This window comes from Lagenorhynchus albirostris, chromosome 2 (genome assembly GCF_949774975.1).
Source record: "Lagenorhynchus albirostris chromosome 2, mLagAlb1.1, whole genome shotgun sequence".
NCBI lineage: Eukaryota > Metazoa > Chordata > Mammalia > Artiodactyla > Delphinidae > Lagenorhynchus > Lagenorhynchus albirostris.
The window spans coordinates 27,426,203-27,440,544 of NC_083096.1; the positions used below are offsets into that span (position 1 = coordinate 27,426,203).

At 37.2% G+C, this 14,342-nt stretch overlaps 1 protein-coding gene across 1 annotated transcript in view; it reads left to right on the forward strand.

Annotated features, from left to right (window-relative positions):
- Positions 1-14,342, forward strand: part of AKT3 (AKT serine/threonine kinase 3) — a 393,469-nt gene that overhangs the window by 253,824 nt on the left and 125,303 nt on the right. The window lies entirely within an intron of this gene.

Below are 14,342 nucleotides of genomic sequence, written 5' to 3' on the forward strand. Positions count from 1 at the left end.
TTATAACTGTATTACAAATTAGAATATATAGTGAAAGAGCTTTAAATTTATCTTATAAGTGTATTATTATATAGTGAAAGACCTAAGTGTTAATAAATTCATAAAAGAAAATGTGTTATGGATGATCTAGTATTTAGGGTAGGCTTAATGAGATTTCATCAGGGGAACTGATTTAAGAGGATATTTCAGGCGGAGAGGATGATATGAGCAGAATCACTGGTAGGCAAGCACAGAGGAAGAAGTTGAGTAGTTAGATTATAATAGCCCAGGCATGGGACTTCTCTGCTGGTGCAGTGGTTAAGAATCCGCCTGCCAGCGTAGGGGACATGGGTTCAAACCCTGTTCCGGGAAGATCCCACATGCCGCAGAGCAACTAAGCCCGTGCACCACAACTACTGAGCCTGCGCTCTAGAGCCCGCGAGCCACAACTACTGAGCCCTCATGCCACAGCTATTGAAGCTTACGCGCTTAGAGCCCGTGCACTGCAACAGGAGAAGTCACCGCAATAAGAAGCACGTGCACCGCAATGAAGAGTAGCCCTGGTTCGCAACAACTAGAGAAAGCCCACGTGCAGCAGCAAAGACCCAACACAGCCAAAAATAAATAAATAAAATTAATACATTTATTTAAAAAAAAACATATCAAAAGTGACTTTTGGTTGGGATTAGGAAAATTAATATATACAGTGAGTTTATGAAGAATGTGTTAAGGGTAAAATTATAAATTTGGGTTTGGAAAGCTTTTTCCTAAGGTTCTAAGAAAAACATATGTGGAGGTATCACAGAGAATAAATAAAGGGTCAGAATATGGATACAGATTTGGGAGCCATTCCCATAAAGACTGTAACTTAAGTTATGGAAGTGGATATTTCCTATTTTGTGGGAAATGAAATTGGTGAAACTTCTATGTTAGTATCTATCAAAATTGAAAGAGCACGTATTCTGGGACCCAGCAAGTTCATTTCCAGGAATTTATCCTACAAACATACTCACAAATATACCACAGAATAATATATGGATAAATATATTCATTGCACTATTGTAGTACCTTAAATGAGCATTCAGTAAGGAGACTGCTTAATCAGTGTTACATCCACGCAGTGAAATACTTTATATCCATTAAAAAGAATGAGGTAGCCCAATATGGGCTGAGACAAGGAAATTTCTAAGATATGTTATGAAATAAGAAAAACAAGGTGCAGACAGAATATAAAGTATGCTTCTATTGTGTTAAAGTAAGACCATATATATGTGTATGCATTGAGTATCTCTGAAATTATGTACTGGACATTATTGCTTACGTTTGGGAAGGCAAGCTGAGTCCCTGGGGAAAAGATGGGAGGACAACTTATTTTTCACTTATTTATTCTTGTGCAGCTTTTGTATTTTGTGTATTAAAATTGAAGGAAGGAAGATAGGCAGGCAGATGGATGGAGGGATGGATGGATGGATGACCAGGGGAGAGAATATTACGTAGGGAAATGATAAACTGCAAGCAAAATCTTGGAGAAGCACTCTTAAATTGCAGAAGTACTCTTAGACAGTATCATGTGTTTGCATCGATTACAAAAATTAGCACATTGTTTTATAATTATGTATTTACTTATCTATCTTTCCTACTAGACTCAGAGCTCCCTAAGGGACTTACTGGTATAACTCTGGCACCTTCAAATATTTATTGGATGTTTTGAATGAGTAAATAAGTGAATAGATGAACAGATTCCCTCAGGGAACAGGGATGAAAGAAGTTAGCAAAAGTGGTAAACTAGGAACTGCTGAGAAATAGGAAGAAAAATAGAAAGTAATATGGTATATAGTTTACTTTAGAAAAAAAGCTGAAAATGTTTTTTCAGGAGGAAGTATCTTTGAGTGTATTTATAAAGTATATATTTATTATGAGCAGGGCACGCCGGTAGATACTATGGGGCATACAAATCTCAATTAAACATAACTTTTACCCTCAAAGAGTTTATGATCTAGTGGGGAAGATTAGGTACAAAATTTATACTAAGTGTAAAGTGATAATTATCACTTTTATCAGAAGCATAGATTAAGGACCATGGGACTTCACAGGAAAGAAAGAAGAATTTTGGATGGTGGGATGAAGGGAAGCTGCCTAGAAGCTTAGTAGAGGGAGCTAGGTGGCACCTGCACTTTTATTCTAAACCTAGAGTACTTCGGCGATTAATCAATTGATGACTGTTAAAAAAAATTTTTTTTACACAAAAGCATATTTTCAGACTAGCCAGATGGTTTTCTTTAGCGATGGGATTATTTCACCTATTAAACTTATCTGAGAAGGAAATCTATATTCAGTATATGCTTATGGTGACTTATTTTATTTTGGTTTTGCTTTAGGTTCACCATGCCATTATTCTGCTCAGGGATGCTTCCTAGAAATGCAGAAAACTCAATTGCTGTAGAAAAACTACTAAATGTAGAACTTACGTTTTTGAAATAAGATTGAAGTAGAGAGAATTAAAGTACAGAAATCTACAAATTCATACAAACAATCCATACCAACACTTATTGATACACCATGAGTTTCCCAAATGTGGAATGTCTGTGTGGTATCTAGGAAACTTGAGCAGAGAATACTAGCCTGTTGAAAAGTAAGCTCTGGTAAATTGATAGTACTCACCCAAATGGCAGCATCCTCAAATCTCTTTCTCTCCAGTGTTTGCCCAGAGATAGGCTTCTTTAGTGGACCCATTGAAGTTAATTATAACTAGCTAAGTTTTCACTCAATTCATATTTATTGTCTGTTGATTTTTAATTAGCAATAGTATTCTTTTAGCCTATGTTCTGGAATGTTTATTTTGAAGCATAAGATCAACAGCTGAGACATTTCTTTTCTTATACTTTCTTCACATTTTTGTGACTGTCTGAACTTCTTTCAGCCTGATAGACTGCACAAGAGTTTAGCATGCTCATGGCCATGCTTGTTATTATCCCTGCATTTGCCAATATTGTTTAAAGCACTACATAATCTTGGTGGAAGTAGATTATGAGAGAAATACTGGTTGTGAAAAATCAACAGTGGCTGCTTATAGGCGTATCAGTACAATGGAGTCATATAATAATTTTATTTAATTTATATGAATTCAAAGAAATAGGCCCAGCAAGAGATAACATAGATAGATAGGAAGGAAGGAGGGAAGGAGGGAGAGAGGGAGGGGAGGAAGGAGAGTGGAAGGCAAGGAAAGAAGGAAATGGTGATTCTGCCATTCCGCTTGCTGAGTATATTCAGAGTGACCTGAAGATGAGAGAGAAATTTGCTATTCTTTTATTCCACGTCAGTTTCTACTTGCCATCCTTAGAGTTTCATGGGATATAAATTCTAGTGCTTAAAAATACATAGTTTTTATAAAACATTGTCATTAAGTGCATTGTAAGTAGAGGTGTTCATCTAAAGAAACTATATTATTTCGATGCTAGAGGAAAAACTGTGCTGAGCTTAACTATATTGAGACAGTATATTGGTCTTCAGTGTAGTACCTTCCTAAGGAATTTCCAAGGATGATTTTGGTTATACCTCATAATCTATGTGTTAACTTTAGAACCCACTCCATTATAGTCCATTTGCCTATTAAATATTTAATGAGTAACTACTATGAGTTGGAACTCAGAGGATGTAGAAATAAGGAAAATATGGTACTTTACTTTAGAAGATGAGTATCTAATTGGAGAGACAGACAGGAAAATATACATATGCAGTGTCATTATTGCTATGAAAACACTGGTTGCTGTGGGATACAGAGAATGCCTATTTGAATCAATCCAAAAGGAAGGAGGAGAATGCCAGGGTAGGAAACACTTCTTAAAGTAGTTGCTAAGCTAAGTCTTGAATGTAACTGTAAGTTACATAAATAAGGATGAGAGGGAGAGCATTCCTACACAGAGAAAATAGAATGTTTAGAGTGTGATGGAGCTCATGCAAGCTCTCCCCGATCTCCCCAGATGTAGCACAGTATGGATGATGCATAGAGTCCTGCAGAGAAAAGCCAGAAGAATCTAACCAGGTAGGTAGGGTCATGTTAGGACAGATCTCTCCCAAGTAATTTAGATTTTATCCTGAAGGCAGTGAAGCGTCATGGAAGGATGTCTGTATGAAATGTTTTACAAAGAAGACTTTGGTAGTGGTATGAGGCATGTATTGGAAAAGACAAAATTGGATACAGGGAAACTACTTACAAGCTACTGAAGTTGGAAGGTTTTGGTAATCCGATCATAAAAATGATAAGCTTGTTAATTGAGCCAGTATTAGTGAGAAGGAAACAAATTCTGAATGGTGTTTAGGTACTAGAATTCCCAGGATTTAATGACTAAATGGAGAGAAAGGGAAACATCACACAGTTTCCTATTTGCTGCTTGGGGAATTGTGTGGATACTGGGCTGTTTGTAAAATCAGGAAACACAGTAAAAGGAATGAGTTCTGAGTTGATCATCCTGTATGTGAGTTACCTCGTGGGGATCTGAAGGAAGTGGGAGAGTCAGGTCAGAGATACAAATAGACTTCAGCAGCAATGCGGAAACGAAGGAAGGGAAGAAATGTCCAGTGTGAGAACAGTGTGTAGTTAGAAAAATAAATGGCTAAGAATGGTGCCTGAAGATACCAACATCAGACATGTTGGTGATGAGAGAAGCCTAAGGAGGATTCTGGATAGAAGGAGCCAGACAAGAGAAGCCTTAAAAGTTAAGGAAAGTATATTAAGTGTAAGAGTATAGTAAAGATATACAACTGAAAGATAGCAACTGAATTCATTGGATTTGACATCTACTACTAGTTTCTAAGCAGAGTACCATGGATTCTTCTTTTTTTGTGGCATGATGCAAGGTATGTACCTTGGCTATAGTATAGAATATACAAGGGTTGGTTTGGAGCTCAGTAGAACAAGGTTATGAAAGTTCAGTGAAACCTTTGGTGGACAGTAAGTCAGCATCTGGAGATTATAAAAGTACTCTAATAATGTGACCAATCACACTGCTGCTGACATATCCAAGCCACTCTTTTTTTGTAGCTTAAGTATTATCACATTCATATGAGAAGCAGAAAAATATCGTGGGGAGAAAAAGTAAACTGAACACTGACTAAGGTGTTTAGTTTGATTTAGAATGTCTCTACTTAGGACTCTTTCCCAAAATCTTACTCATAGCCTTATTTCTTTCAGGCCTGTAAACCAAACCTCTATAAATCCCTCTCCAGGCTGAAATCTCCTGGAGGTTAAGAGATTCATTAGTGGGGAAAGGAAAATCATTACAAAGATTTTCTAAATAATAAATTTTTCACATTCGTCTATATTCTTTATGTGGGTACAACTGAACCTAACACTTTCTGTTATTTAATATTCTTGTCCACGTTTTAGTTCATTGTACACTCTATAGTAAGCCCTTTGATAAAATTCATTTTCTTTTTGCATATGACTTCCAGTTTCATGCCAATCTTGAGATCCTCTCATACTTATTTCAGATTCTCATTATCTGGCTGGCATTTTGTCTTCAATTATCTCATTTTAAATTCACATGAGACAGAAATGCCGGCAGTCAGCATTCTAGTTCTACTTACTAATTTGTGGAGGTGTGACTTGGGTGATTTTTAAATTAAAAGTATCATATCATATTCATAGTGATGATTTTCTAAATTTTACTAAATTTATAGATATATAAATATCTGTTGTCAAGAGTCTGACAAGCTAAATTCTTTACTACTTTAGTTATTAATATATTACATAGGTTTTATCAGAATTCTATTGTTTTCACCCAAAGCTTTTTCAAAAAGTCTCAAGACAACAAGGATGCATTATAATATTCACATTAGCACATAAAGGTAAAATAAATTCGGGAATTTTTTTTTACATCTTTATTGGAGTATAATTGCTTTACAATGGTGTGTTAGTTTCTGCTTTATAACAAAGTGAATCAGTTATACATATACATATGTTCCCATATCTCCTCCCTCTTGCGTCTCCCTCCCTCCCACCCTCCCTATCCCTCCCCTCTAGGTGGTCAAAAAGCACCGAGCTGATCTCCCTGTGCTATGCGGCTGCTTCCCACTAGCTATCTATTTTACGTTTGGTAGTGTATATATGTCCGTGCCACTCTCTCACTTTGTCACAGCTTACCCTTCTCCCTACCCATATCCTCAAGTACATTCTCTAGTAGGTCTGTGTCTTTATACCTGTCTTACCCCTAGGTTCTTCATGACATTTTTTTTTCTTAAATTCCATACATATGTGTTAGCATACGGTATTTGTCTTTCTCTTTCTGACAGACTTCACTCTGTATGACAGACTCTAGGCCCATCCACCTCATTACAAATAGCTCAATTTCATTTCTTTTTATGGCTGAGTAATATTCCATTGTATATATGTGCCACATCTTCTTTATCCATTCATCTGATAATGGACACTTAGGTTGATTCCATCGCTGGGCCATTGTAAATAGAGCTGCAATGAACACTTTGGTACATGAGTCTTTTTGAATTTTGCTTTTCTCAGGGAATATGCCCAGTAGTGGGATTGCTGGGTCATATGGTAGTTCTATTTGTAGATTTTTAAGGAACCTCCATACTATTCTCCATAGTGGCTGTACCAATTTACATTCCCACCAGCAGTGCAAGAGTGTTCCCTTTTCTCCACACCCTCTCAAGCATTTATTGTTTCTAGATTTTCTGATGATGGCCATTCTGACTGGTGTGAGATGATATCTCATTGTAGTTTTGATGTGCATTTCTCTAATGATTAATGATGTTGAGCATTCTTTCATGTGTTTGTTGCCAATCTGTATATCTTTTTTGGAGAAATGTCTATTGAGGTCATCTGCCCATTTTTTGGATTCGGTTGTTTGTTTTTTTGTTATTGAGCAGCATGAGCTGCTTGTAAATTTTGGAGATTAATCCTTTGTCAGTTGCTTCATTTGCAAATATTTTCTCCCATTCTGAGAGTTGTCTTTTAGTCTTGTTTATGGTTTCCTTTGCTGTGTAAAAGCTTTGAAGTTTCATTAGGTCCCATTTGTTTATTTTTGTTTTTATTTCCATTTCTCTAGGAGGTGGGTCAAAAAGGATCTTGCTATGATTTATGTCATAGAGTGTCCTGCCTATGTTTTCCTCTAAGAGTTTGAGAGCTTCTGGCCTTACATTTAGGTCTTTAATCCATTTTGAGCTTATTTTTTGTGTATGGTGTTAGGGAGTGATCTAATCTCATACTTTTACATGTACCTGTCCAGTCTTCCCAGCACCACTTATTGAAGAGGCTGTCCTTTCTCCACTGTACATTCCTGCCTCCTTCATCAAAGATAAGGTGACCATATGTGCGTGGGTGTATCTCTGGGCTTTCTCTCCTGTTCCATTGATCTGTCTTTCTGTTTTTGTGCCAGTACCATACTGTCTTGATTACTGTAGCTTTGTAGTATAGTCTGAAGTCAGGGAGCCTGATTCCTCCAGCTCCGTTTTTCATTCTCAGGATTGCTTTGGCTATTTGGGCTCTTTTGTGTTTCCATACAGATTGTGAAAATTTTTGTTCTAGTTCTGTGAAAAATGTCAGTGGTAGTTTGATAGGGATTGCATTGAATCTGTAGATTGCTTTGGGTAGTAGAGTCATTTTCACAATGTTGATTCTTCCAATCCAAGAACATGGTATATCTCTCCATCTATTTGTATCATCTTTAATTTCTTTCATCAGTGTCATAATTTTCTGCGTATAGGTCTTTTGTCTCCTTAGGTAGGTTTATTCCTAGATATTTTATTTTGTTGTTGTTGCAATGGTAAATGGGAGTGTTTTCTTGATTTCACTTTCAGATTTTTCATCATTAGTGTATAGGAATGCCAGAGATTTCTGTGCATTAATTTTGTATCCTGCTACTTTACCAAATTCATTGATTAGCTCTAGTAGTTTTCCAGCAGCATCTTTAGGATGCTCTATGTCTAGTATCATGTCATCTGCAAACAGTGACAGCTTAACTTCTTCTTTTCCGATTTGGATTCCTTTTATTTCCTTTCCTTCTCTGATTGCTGTGGCTAAAACTTCCAAAACTATGTTGAATAATAGTGGTGAGAGTGGGCAACCTTGTCTTATTCCTGATCTTAGCGGAAATTCTTTCAGTTTTTCACCATTGAGGACGATGTGGCTGTGGGTTTTTCATATATGGCCTTTATTATGTTGACGAAAGTTCCCTCTATGCCTTCTTTCTGCAGGGTTTTTATCATAAATTGGTGTTGAATTTTGTCGAAAGCTTTCTCTGTATCTATTGAGATGATCATATGGCGTTTATCCTTCAGTTTGTTAATATGGTGTATCACGTTGATTGATTTGCGTATATTGAAGAATCCTTGCATTCCTGGAATAAACCCCGCTTGATCATGGTGCATGATCCGTTTAATGTGCTGTTGGATTCTGTTTCCTAGTATTTTGTTGAGGATTTTTGCATCTATGTTCATCAGTGATATTGGCCTGTAGTCTTCTTTCTTTGTGACGTCCTTGTTTGGTTTTGGTATCAGGATGATGGTGGCTTCGTAGAATGAGTTTGGGAGTGTTCCTCTCTCTGCTATATTTTGGAAGCGTTTGAGAAGGATAGGTGTTAACTCTTCTCTAAATGTTAGATAGAATTCACCTGTGAAGCCATCTGGTCCCGGGCTTTTGTTTGTTGGAAGATTTTTAATCACAGTTTCAATTTCAGTGCTCGTGATTGGTCTGTTCATATTTTCTGTTTCTTCCTGGTTCAGTCTTGGCAGGTTGTGCATTTCTAAGAATTTGTCCATTTCTTCCAGGTTGTCCATTTTATGGGCATAGAGTTGCTTGTAGTAATCTCCCATGATGTTTGGTATTTCTGCAGTGTCAGTTGTTACTTCTCCTTTTTCATTTCTAATTCTATTGATTTGAGTCTTCTCCCTTTTTTTCTTGATGAGCCTGGCTAATGGTTTATCAATTTTGTTTATCTTCTCAAAGAACGAGCTTTTAGTTTTATTGATCTTTGCTATCGTTTCCTTCATTTCTTTTTCATTTATTTCTGATCTGATCTTTATGATTCCTTTCCTTCTGCTTACTTTGGGGTTTTTTTGTTCTTCTTTCTCAATTGCTTTAGGTGCAAGGTTACGTTGTTTATTCGAGATGTTTCCTTTTTCTTAAGGTAGGATTGTATTGCTATAAACTTCCCTCTTAGAACTGCTTTTGCTGTATCCCATAGTTTTTGGGTTGTTTGGTCCCCATTGTCATTTGTTTCTAGGTATTTTTTGATTTCCTCTTTGATTTCTTCAGTGATCTCTTGGATATTTAGTAGTGTATTGTTTAGCCTCCATGTGTTTGTATTTTTTACAGATCTTTTCCTGTAATTGATATCTAGTCTGATAGCATTGTGGTTGGAAAAGGTACTTGATACAATTTCAATTTTCTTAAATTTACCAAGGCTTGCTTTTGACCCAAAATATGATCTATACTGGAGAATGTTCCATGAGCATTTGAGAAAAATGTATATTCTTTTGTTTTTGGATGGAATTTCCTATAAATATTAATTAAGTCCATCTTGTTTAATGTAGTATTTAAAGCTTGTGTTTCCTTATTTATTTTCATTTTGGATGATCTGTCCATTGGTGAAAGTGGAGTGTTGAAGTCCCCTACTATGAATGTGTTACTGTCGATTTCCCCTTTTATGGCTGTTAGTATTTGCCTTATGTATTGAGGTGCTCCTATGTTGGGTGCATAAATATTTACAATTGTTATATCTTCTTCTTGGATCGATCCCTTGATCATTATGTAGTATCCTTCTTTGTTTCTTCTAATAGTCTTTATTTTAAAGTCTATTTTGTGTGATATGAGAATTGCTACTCCAGCTTTCTTTTGGTTTCCACATGCATGTAATATCTTTTTCCATCCCCTTACTTTCAGTCTGTATGTGTCTCTAGGTCTGAAGTGGGTCTCTTGTAGACAGCGTATATATGAGTCTTGTTTTTGTATCGATTCAGCTAATCTATGTCTTTTGGTGGGAGCACTTAGTCCATTTACATTTAAGGTAATTATTGATATATATGTTCCTATTCCCATTTTCTTAGTTGTTTTGGGTTCGTTATTGTAGGTCTTTTCCTTCTCTTGTGTTTCTTGGCTAGAGAATTTCCTTTAGCATTTGTTGTAAAGCTAGTTTGGTGGTGCTGAACTCTCTCAGCTGTTGCTTGTCTGTAAAGGTTTTAATTTCTCCATCAAATCTGAATGAGATCCTTGCTGGGTAGAGTAATCTTGGTTGCAGGTTTTTCTCCTTCATCACTTTAAATATGTCCTGCCAGTCCCTTCTGGCTTGCAGAGTTTCTGCTGAAAGATCAGCTGTTAACCTTATGGGGATTCCCTTGTGTGTTACTTGTTGTTTTTCCCTTGCTGCTTTTAATATATTTTCTTTGTATTTAATTTTTGACAGTTTGATTAATATGTGTCTTGGAGTATTTCTCCTTGGATTTATCGTGTATGGAACTCTCTGTGCTTCCTGGACTTGGTTAATTATTTCTTTTCCCATATTAAGGAAGTTTTCAATTATAATCTCTTCAAATATTTTCTCAGTCCCTTTCTTTTTCTCTTCTTCTTCTGGAACTCCAATAATTCGAATGTTGATGCATTTAATGTTGTCCCAGAGGTCTCTGAGACTGTCGTCAGTTCTTTTCATTCTTTTTTCTTTATTCTGCTCTGCAGTAGTTATTTCCACTATTTTATCTCCCAGGTCACTTATCTGTTCTTCTGCCTCAGTTATTCTGCTATTGATCCCTTCTAGAGTATTTTTAATTTCATTTATTGTGTTGTTCACCGTTGCTTGTTTCCTCTTTAGTTCTTCTAGGTCCTTGTTAAATGTTTCTTGCATTTTGTCTATTCTATTTCCAAGATTTTGGATCATTTTTACTATCATTATTCTGAATTCTTTTTCAGGTAGACTGCCTATTTCCTCTTCATTTGTTAGGTCGGTGGGTTTTTACCTTGCTCTTTCATCTGCTGTGTGTTTTCTCATTTTGCTTATCTTACTGCGTTTGGGGTCTCCTTTTTGCAGGCTGCAGGATTGTAGTTCCTGTTGTTTTTGGTGTCTGTCCCCAGTGACTAAAGTTGGTTCAGTGGGTTGTGTAGGCTTCCTGGTGGAGGGGACTAGTGCCTGTGTTCTGATGGATGAGGCTTGATCTTGTCTTTCTGGTGGGCAGGTCTACGTTTGGTGGTGTGTTTTGTGGTATCTGTGGACCTATTATGATTTTAGGCAACCTTTCTGCTAATGGGTGGGGTTGTGTTCCTGTCTTGCTACTTGTTTGGCATAGGATGTCCAGCACTGTAGCTTGCTGGTCGTTGAGTGAAGCTGGGTGCTGGTGTTGAGATGGAGATCTCTGGGAGATTTTCAGCGTTTGATATTATATGGAGCTGGGGGGTCTCTTGTGGACCAGTGTCCTGCAGTTGTCTCTCCCACGTCACAGGGACAGCACTGACTCCTGGCTGCATCACCAAGAGCCTTTCATCCACACTGCTCAGAATAAAAGGGAGAAAAAGTAGAAAGAAAGAAAGGAAGAAAGAAAAAAGAAAGAAAGAAACGAAGAAAGAAAGAAAAGGAAGGAAGGAAGGAAGGAAGAAATAAAGAAAGGGAGGGAGGGAGGGAGGAAAGAGAGAATGAAAGAAGATAAAATAAAATAAAATAAGGATAAAATAAAATAAGGTTATTAAAATAAAAAATGATTATTATGAAAAAAAAATTTTTTAAGAAAAAACAAAAACACGGACGGATAGAACCCTCGGACAAATGGTGGAAGCAGCTATACAGACAAAATCTCACACAGAAGCATACACATACACACTCACAAAAAGAGGAAATGGGGAAAAAATAATAAATCTTGCTCTCAAAGTCCACCTCCTCAATTTGAGATGATTCATTGTCTCTTCATGTATTCCACAGATGCAGGTACATCAAGTTGATTGTGGAGCTTTAATCAGCTGCTCCTGAGGCTGCTGGGAGAGATTTCCCTTTCTCTTTGTTCTCACAGCTCCCGGGGCTCTGCTTTGGATTTGGCCCCGCCTCTGCGTGTAGGTTGCCGGAGGGCGTATGTTCTTCGCTCAGACAGGATGGGGTTAAAGGAGCCGCTGATGCGGGGGCTCTGGCTCACTCAGGCTGGGAGGAGGGAGGGGTACGGAGTGTAGGGCGAGCCGGCGGCGGCAGAGGCCCGCGGGACATTGCACCAGCCTAAGGCACGCTGTGCGTTCTCCCGGGGAAGTTGTCCCTGGGACCCTGGCAGTGGAGGGCTGCACAGGCTCCCCAGATGGGGGTGTGGATAGTGACCTGTGCTCGCACACAGGCTTCTTGGTGGCGGCAGCAGCAGCCTTAGCGTCTCATGCCCGTCTCTGGGGTCGCGCTTTTAGCCGCGGCTGTCATCTGTCTCTGGAGCTCCTTTAAGCAGCGCTCTTAATCCCCACTCCTCACACACCAGGAAACAAAGAGGGAAGAAAAGTCTCTTGCCTCTTCGGCAGGTCCAGTCTTTTCCCCAGACTCCCTCCTGGCTAGCCGTGGTGCCCTAACCCCCTGCAGGCTGTGTTCACACCGCCAACCCCAGTCCTCTCCCCGGGGAATGTTTTTAGTATATACTTTTATGGTATTTCAAGGCTAGTTTCCCAAAATTCATTTAGCCAATATATCTCTGCATCTAAAGTAAGAATCCAAAGACTTGACTAGCCTCAACATCTAAGATGCTTACTTTTATATCTAGAATATCAGATGAAGTGACTGAAAGTACAGGAGCTGCCCAGGCATTTATCTGTTTTCACAATTTCTCTCCATGTGGTTATGGCACAGGATGGCAATTTCAGGGTAGTCAAACTTCTTGCATAAAGGTTGGATTACCCCAGAGTGTGCATTTCAAGAGAGTGAAAACAGAAGGCACAATATATGTGTAATTTGAGACCATGAAGAAAAGAAACAAAAGAAACAGGAAATGTAAAGAAACAATATTTAAATATTAAAAACTCTAATCTCAAAACACAGTATATAGTCATTTGTGTTCTGCATCTTAACACGATACTTTTAATATTCATCAATAGTGTTGCATATATCAGTAGCTTATTTCTTTTTATGGCTTTATTATATGGATGGATGTATTACAATGTGTTTATATAATCTCTAGTAGATAGACATTTGGTTTTCTTGCAGTTTGGGGCTATTATGAAAAAATTTCTTGTGAATAATCCAGTACAAATTTTTGTGTGGTTGTATAGTTTCAGTTATCTTAGGTAAATATCTAGGAATAAAATTTCTGTGTTATTTGGTATGTTCAACTCATAAGAAACTGCCAAATTGTACCATTTTGCATTTCTAGGATGTTACTTATCATCATCACCACACTTGGCATGGTTAGTCTTTCTTAATTTTAGCCCTTCTAGTTGATGTGTATCTTATAGTTTTAGCTTGAATTTCCTGAATGATTAATGATATTGAACATGTTTTCCTGTGCTGATTTGCCATGTTATGTCTTCTTTACTGAAGTATCTGTTAAAATCTTTGGTCCGTGTTTTGATTGGGTTGTCTTCTTAATATTGAGTAATGAGACTTATTTATATATTCTAGAAACAAGTAATTTATCATATATGTTTTGCAAATATTTTCTCCCAGTCTGTCTTCTGCCTTTTCATTTTTTAGCGGGGAATTATTTTCCTGTGTATATTTTTGTTTAAATCCGTTTTTTAAAAGTCATCTTGTTCATATGTAATTTGCATTTAGTAAACTTCACCACTTTTAAGTGTACAATTTAGTGAGTTTTGACAAATGAGTAGTTTACCATCACCACAGTCATGATATAGAACAGTTCTATCACCCAAAGAAGTCTCTCATGCCCCTTTACAGTCAGTTCCTACCATCACCTCCTGTTGTCGCAACCACTGATGTGCTTTCTTACAAGTGTCTTTTTATGGACAAAACTTTTAAATTAGATGAAATAGTTTATAAGTGTTTTTCTTTTGTGGTTTATGCATTTTGGGTTTAATTTAAAACATCTTTTCCTAACCCAAGTTTGTTAAGATTTTCTCCTATGTTTTCTTCTAGAAGTGTTAATAGTTTTTTGGACTTATATGTAGGTCTGCAGACCATTTCAAGTTAATTTTTGTTTATGGTGCTTGAGTCAAGGTTCATTTTTTTTGCAACTGGATATTTAATTTTTCCAGCATATTTGTTGAAAAGACTATTTTTTTTTCACATTGAATTACCCTGACACCTTTGTCAAAAATCAATTGACCATATATATGTGTGAGATGTTTCTGGACTCAACTCTGTGTATTGATCTATATCCATCCATCCTTATACTTATACCTGACTGTCTTTAAGACTTTTGCTTTAGAGTAAGTATTGAAATGAGGC